The 6363-nt window shown below is 36.4% G+C and overlaps 1 pseudogene; it reads right to left on the bottom strand.

Moving 5' to 3' along the window:
• Positions 1-2275: 2275 nt before the first annotated feature.
• Positions 2276-3656, bottom strand: LOC132177916 (dehydration-responsive element-binding protein 2A pseudogene; annotated as a pseudogene).
• Between the last annotated feature and the right edge of the window lie 2707 nt (positions 3657-6363).

The raw sequence follows: 6363 nt of genomic DNA, 5'->3' as shown, positions 1-6363 counted from the left end.
ATTTTGCTCCTTCCTGGTGGATTTCAGGCATGGATGATGTATATAATTTGAGAACATCGACTTTGAATAAATTCAGCATTGTTCATTTTATTTAAGAAGTTTAAGTCCTTGGCTACCTCAATTAAGCATAATATGAAAATACAGCTCAGTCTTTCACAAAACACTCACTGTGAGTAGGTTTGAAATTTCTTAGATTCCTTGACAGCATCCTGAGAGGCATATGCTCATTAGCAATATCCAGCAGATAGTCATTTGGAAGACTAAGAGTGTCAACATTCTTTTGCAACCTTTCAATAGCCTCCAATGCCTGAAGAGAAGTATATATAATGTAACTTGAAATTCCAAAAGCTATAGGAATTTTTGTGATAGTGAATAATAAATTTAATTATTAGTGCATAGTTCAACTATTCAACTAATGTAATATTTTTTTTCTAGCAGTCTAGTATAGCTGAGCTGAAGCCAAGTCAACCATATGCCAAGATGAAAATAACACTTTATGGTATCATATAAAGTGTTATTTCCAAAATGTTTGCAAGTATTGACAAAAAAAAAAAAAAAAAAAAAAAAAAACTAGAGAATTAGTCATGGAATGAACAAGAGCTGCCTGCCACTCAGAAGAAAAACTAATTAACTGTATCAGAACCTTCTCCATCAGTGGATCAAGGGAAGAACTATCATCTTATCAATTTCTAAGTCTCTAAAAAAGTATTTACAATTATACATAGAATACCAGAAACCTTAGGCCATTTTGGTAAAGATTGAATATCATCATGATTTTGCTTATTCCACACAATACAAAACGTAGCTGAACAATCTGAGAACATGTGAATCAGAGGATAAACTTCTTCAATGGGTGTCCCAGGCTTTAATGCCATCTCAGGCCTCATGCCCTTCTACTTAATTTGTTGGACTAGTTCTTGCCAATTTTCTGCAAGAAGCACCATGAGACTCCTTTTTCAAAAAAGAATAAAGTAATCAAATTGAACAAGGTAAGAAATACTTGTTGAATGCAAATTTGAAGATCCATCTATGCACTGCAGGATTGAGAAGCCCATGCCCATGGTGATGGGTTAATTGAAAAGATGCAAACTCAATAGTCATTTTCTATTAGCACAAAACCATCCTTCTGAATATTGGCCCTCTAAATAATTCACCTTGAGACCCGCAAACAAATGACAGATGAAATTTAAATGACCCTTTTACCATCATAGATCAGTTCAAACACAGATATACAGAGGGGAGAGGTTGACTGCCCATATGTCATGTTTGGCTGGAGAGAAATTCTAAAAGTCATCCCTCAATTGTTAGAAGTGATGAAACCATTTTGTAAACTGTAGAGGAGATGATTGAGGACAAGTTGTCCTCAAACAGATATCTCAATGATTCATTTCAAGCTAGAAGGATTTCTAGCAAGTGCATCTCAAATTCTGTATTTTCTCATAGCTAGCCACTGTAAAAACTCTGTTTTTTTATGCTGTTTATGTACTACCAGCTTGTACTGTTATTAGTTTGTTGGTTTAGTAAAATTCCGAATTCATCTTAGGGAGAAAAAAACAAAAACAAAAACAAAACAAAAGGAATGCAGCAACAATTAGTAAGCATCAAGCTCATTAGGAGTACAAACCATTTGTGGTCTGATAGAAATAAATGAAACATATTTAAAATAATTCAAAAACTAATCAAGATCTTGTTCTGGCCATTATATAATCAGTTTTCTGCTATATTTAAGTGATACAAATTAGTGTAAAATCACGAATCAATGAGCCCGCATCACAGATATACCACACAACTTTTTCCTTTTTCCTTCTTAGAGAGCATTAAACATGAACAATGCAGGAGCCAGGAACAATGCATCGTAGATAAACCCCTAAACATGAACAATGCAGGAGCCAGGAAGATAAGAGAGAAATGGATCATTCTTAAACAATGTGTGTAGTATACAAGACAAGCAATAAGAAAAATAAACAACTAAAACTTTGTTTATTATCCCGACCCATAAAGGTCATTCATTTACAACGTGTAAATTTATATACCCTCAAATCCCAAATCTAAAACCTATAAAGAATCTCACTTACAGAGAAAAAAAAAAAAAAAAAATTAAATTCTCCAATCTAAAACCTATAAAGAATCGCTTACAAAAAATTAAAAAAAATATAAAGAATCAACTACAAAAATCAGCATGTCAAACAAAATTGACATGAATCAGACCTATCATCCTTCTTATACTACTCCATTAATTAACTCCGGAACGTGCCTACCCATATGATTGAGACCCCTAACAACTTGTCATTTGGATTTTGCAGCTGTCTGCAAGATCTGATGGCTTTTCGCATTGGTCATCACCAAGAAATCCCCAATGACCACCATCAAAATTGTCGAATCTAAATAGTGATTCGATGTTGCTAAAGAGCTCATCGTCGGAAAGCTTGAGAATGTCACCCAAATCACCTTTCCCAGCCTCATTCTTCACATTAGGCGAAATATGGGCAATGTCCTCAAATGCAGCTTCATTGTCAGCAAATGCAATGCTTTGCACATCCTCATTCCTCAAGTTGGGGGAAACAGGTGTGCTCTCGTCAACAGCAAAGACCGCAGAGTTGTTTGATGTAGTCGTTGAATCCAACCCTGCTGGAAAGTTGAGGCGAGCACGAGGGCCGTACATAGCCCTCGCAGCTTCATCATAAGCAAGGGCACCTTCCAGAGAGTTTGTAAAAGTACCCAGCCACAGCCGATTCCCCCCGTTTGGCTTTCGAATTTCTGCAACCCATTTGCCCCAGGTCCTTTGTCTTACTCCTCTATAAGTGCATAGTGAGTTCTGAGGCCCTCCCTGGCCTTTCATGCATCCTTTCTTAGACACAATGGCTTGAAGTTTTCCAGATCGTTTGGTGTCAACGTTACACTCTTTCCACCGTGCAAGAGTCTCAACAGCTCGTGACTTCCTCTTTCTAATAGAAACAAAAAACAAAAAGAAGAGATTTTTAGATCACAAGTGAAAATTCTTTTGCACATATATATATTGTTCATCAGCAAAAGGCAACAGTCAAGCAAACTGACTTCTAATACGAGATCGAGAAGAGAACGAAACCAAAACTCCAAAAATATAGACTAAGCCCTAACTACTTGGGCCTTACTGTGGGCAGCCCAACCTAAGATCCGAAGGGATTCGGCCACTAACCTAATATATTATATACCAATTACAGAAATTCGAGGCCTTACTGTGGGCTGCCCAACCCAAGATCCGAAGGGATTCGGCCACTAACCTAATATATTATATACCAATTACAGAAATTCTTCGGCCACTAACCTAATATACCCATTACAGAAATTTGAAAATAACGGTGTAAAACAAAAAAAAACAGGCGAACAGAGTAATCGACTAACGTCAAGGGAAAACCGGAGATCAAACAAGAAACAACCCAAGATCCAAAGATCGAGATGTGCGTGCGTGCGCCCAGGTGAAATTAACCGAGAAAATCAAACAATAAAAAAAAAAATCAAGGAAAACCCAAAAGACAAAAAATGGAATTTCCCATAAAAAAACAATCACCGCTCCGCAGCAAAACCCCATAGACCAACCCACAACAACACAAAGAAAAACTTCAAAGAAAGGGACAGAAAAGGTACCTCGTAGTCGTCGTGGTCTTTGAAGACGACATGGTGGAAGCGAAAGAAAGTTCTGTCTGCGAGAGGCTGAGAGCAGAGAGAGCGATCGATTGTGAAGAGCAGAGAGAGCAATCGAATGCGAAGAGCAGAGAGAGCGATCGATTGTGAAATTCACAGGCTCGGAGAATGCGTCTTCCAAAAAAAACCCTAGAAAACCAACGCGGCGTAGAACATGCAAGCAGGAAATAGAGTAAGCGGAGAGAGTGAGAGAGGTTCCTTTATAACCCATCTCCAGTTATTACGTGACGTGGAGATTTTCTATTCGTCCTCTGCACTTTGGAAGCCTTGGTCCGTAATGTGCAGAAACCGGTGGGAATCATCTCGCTGCTGTATATCCGGCGTCGAAACTTGAAATAGAAATTGACTTTAATGTCCTGATATTTGCTGATAACTTCATTTATGCCCCTCAACACAAAATTCGCTGATGTGGCCTTGAGTCCCTGGAAAGTAAATTTAGCTTTTTTTGAGGAAGAATTTGTTACTGCTTACTTAATTATGAAACCAATTGTGTTAATTAATGTCTCTCTCTTACAATACCAAAGTAATGTTAAATGTCTCTCAACGTCCGAAAAAAAAAAAAAACGACCTTAAAAAAATTTTAATAAGACAATAAGATAAAAAAAAAATAAACAAAAACAAAAACAAAAAAATTTAAAAAAGTAATTGTTTAAAAAATTTTATTTTTTTGAAAAGGAAAAAATTATAATACATACAAATTAAAATGATCTGCTTGGTTTTTTTTTTTTTTCCCCCTCTCTTTTAAATATTTTGAATTTTTAAAGAAAAATTTAGCTGTTAGTTTTTTGCTATAATTTTAAGATTTTTTTTTAAAAAAAAATTCATTAAGGGTATTTTTTCATTGGAGGGCATAGTTTCAGAGGGGCATTAATATAATTGGTAATTTAAGGAGAACATTGACAAATGAATGGTAGCTTGAAGGGCCAGGGTATGTGTATTTTTCCTTTTCTTTTTTTTTTTGTTCTCTCTCTTATATCACAATTAGGGTATTATCAAATTATGTTCTACCTTCTACTTTTATTTTTTAAAAAATAAATCAAGTTATTGAGTTTTATTATTATTACAAATTAAAGATAAGGATAAATATATTATAAATCTCCTTGTCAACGCGCCAAAACTGAAAAACTCCCTAAACTTTTTCTCTTTTTTTTTTTTTTTTTTCCGAATTTTTACTCCCGCGGTCAATTGAAAATGCAAATTAACCCCTACCGTTACATTTTTTTCCCAAAGATTTAACGTCTGCCTGTCCCAAACTAAACGCACCGTTTTGCCACGTTAACATATTAATTTAATTTAAAAATTAAATCTACAAAAAAAAAAAAAAACTGAAGGGGTCGCCGAAAAGCGAACCACAATGCCCTTGGGGTGATCAAGGACCAAATAATAATAATAAAATAAAAAAATAAAAGGGTTCAGCCATCTTTGGGGGTGGTTCGGCCACCCCCAAGGCCAAACCCTCAAAAAATAAAATTGTAGGTTTGCCCTTGGAGGTGGCCGAACCACCCCTCCCCAAGAGCAGCTTCCACAGAATTTGTAAAAATACCCGGTCAGTGCATCTTCCTTCCGTTTGGCACTCGAATGTCTACAATCTATTTGCCCTAGGTCCTCTATCGGACTCCTCTATACTTGCACTCTAAATTCTAAGGCCCTCCCTTACCGTTCATGCATTCCTTCTTGGACCCAATGCCTTGAATTTTCAGAATTGGTTTAGACTCAAGCTGGATCTGATTCTCTTTCCATTTGGCAAGAGTCTCATCCACGGACATAGATAGTGACTTCCTCTTCCTGGAAAAAAAAAAAAAAAAAAAAAAAAAAACAGATTTAGCTCACAAGTAGGCATCTTTGAAAAATTCTATAAAAAATATATTGTTAACAATATTGCACAGCGAAGGAAACAATCAAGCCAAAAAGGCATTACTCCTAACACGGGACGCCAAAAAAACAAAAACAGAGGCAGTCAACAAAATTATTACAAGACATACTGCTCTTATTCCCAACAAACAATATCACAAACATGTTCCTTTCATTCTTAACTTACGTAATGGGTGTTTCATGCATATTGTTCAATAAAACTTGAAAGAGCCGTATATATTAAATTCCAAAGTTGTAAGAAAAGCCGTAACGAACAAGAAACCCAAATATTCAAGAGACAAAAAATGGAATTTTCCAGATCCCTAGAAAACAATACAAAAATATCAAACGCACAATAACCACTCATCTGCAAAACCCCAGAAGAACCAACCCACAACACAAAAATATCAAACACACAAAAACCACTCCTCCGAAAAGCCCCATAAAAACGAACCCACAACAACAAAAGAAAAATTTCAAAGAAAGGGTACCTAGTAGTCGTGTTCTGTGAAGACGAAGACATGGCAGTGAAAGAAAACTTTTTTTGGTGAGAGGTTGAGAGCAGAGAGTGAGCTTGTGGAATCCAGAGAGAGAGTTCGGAGAAGAACCCAATGATGCAAAGAACCAAAAAAACTAAGAAAACCAAGCGGCGGAAAGCGGTGATCAAAAGAAACAGAGTACGCGGTGATCACAAAAAGGAACAGAGTAAGAGGAGAGAGTGAGGGAGGGTTCCTTTACAACCGTCTTCCATGATGTGGCGCTTTTCTATTCTCCTTGCAACTTTTTGAAAACCCATTAAGGCGAAGTGTACAGAAACCTAACTCTATATGG

The sequence above is a fragment of the Corylus avellana genome, chromosome 4 (assembly GCF_965113065.1).
Source record: "Corylus avellana chromosome 4, dhCorAvel1.hap1.2, whole genome shotgun sequence".
Classification (NCBI taxonomy): domain Eukaryota; kingdom Viridiplantae; phylum Streptophyta; class Magnoliopsida; order Fagales; family Betulaceae; genus Corylus; species Corylus avellana.
The sequence above is the reverse complement of the archived record's forward strand: the minus strand, read 5'-3'. Positions and strand labels throughout refer to the sequence as shown.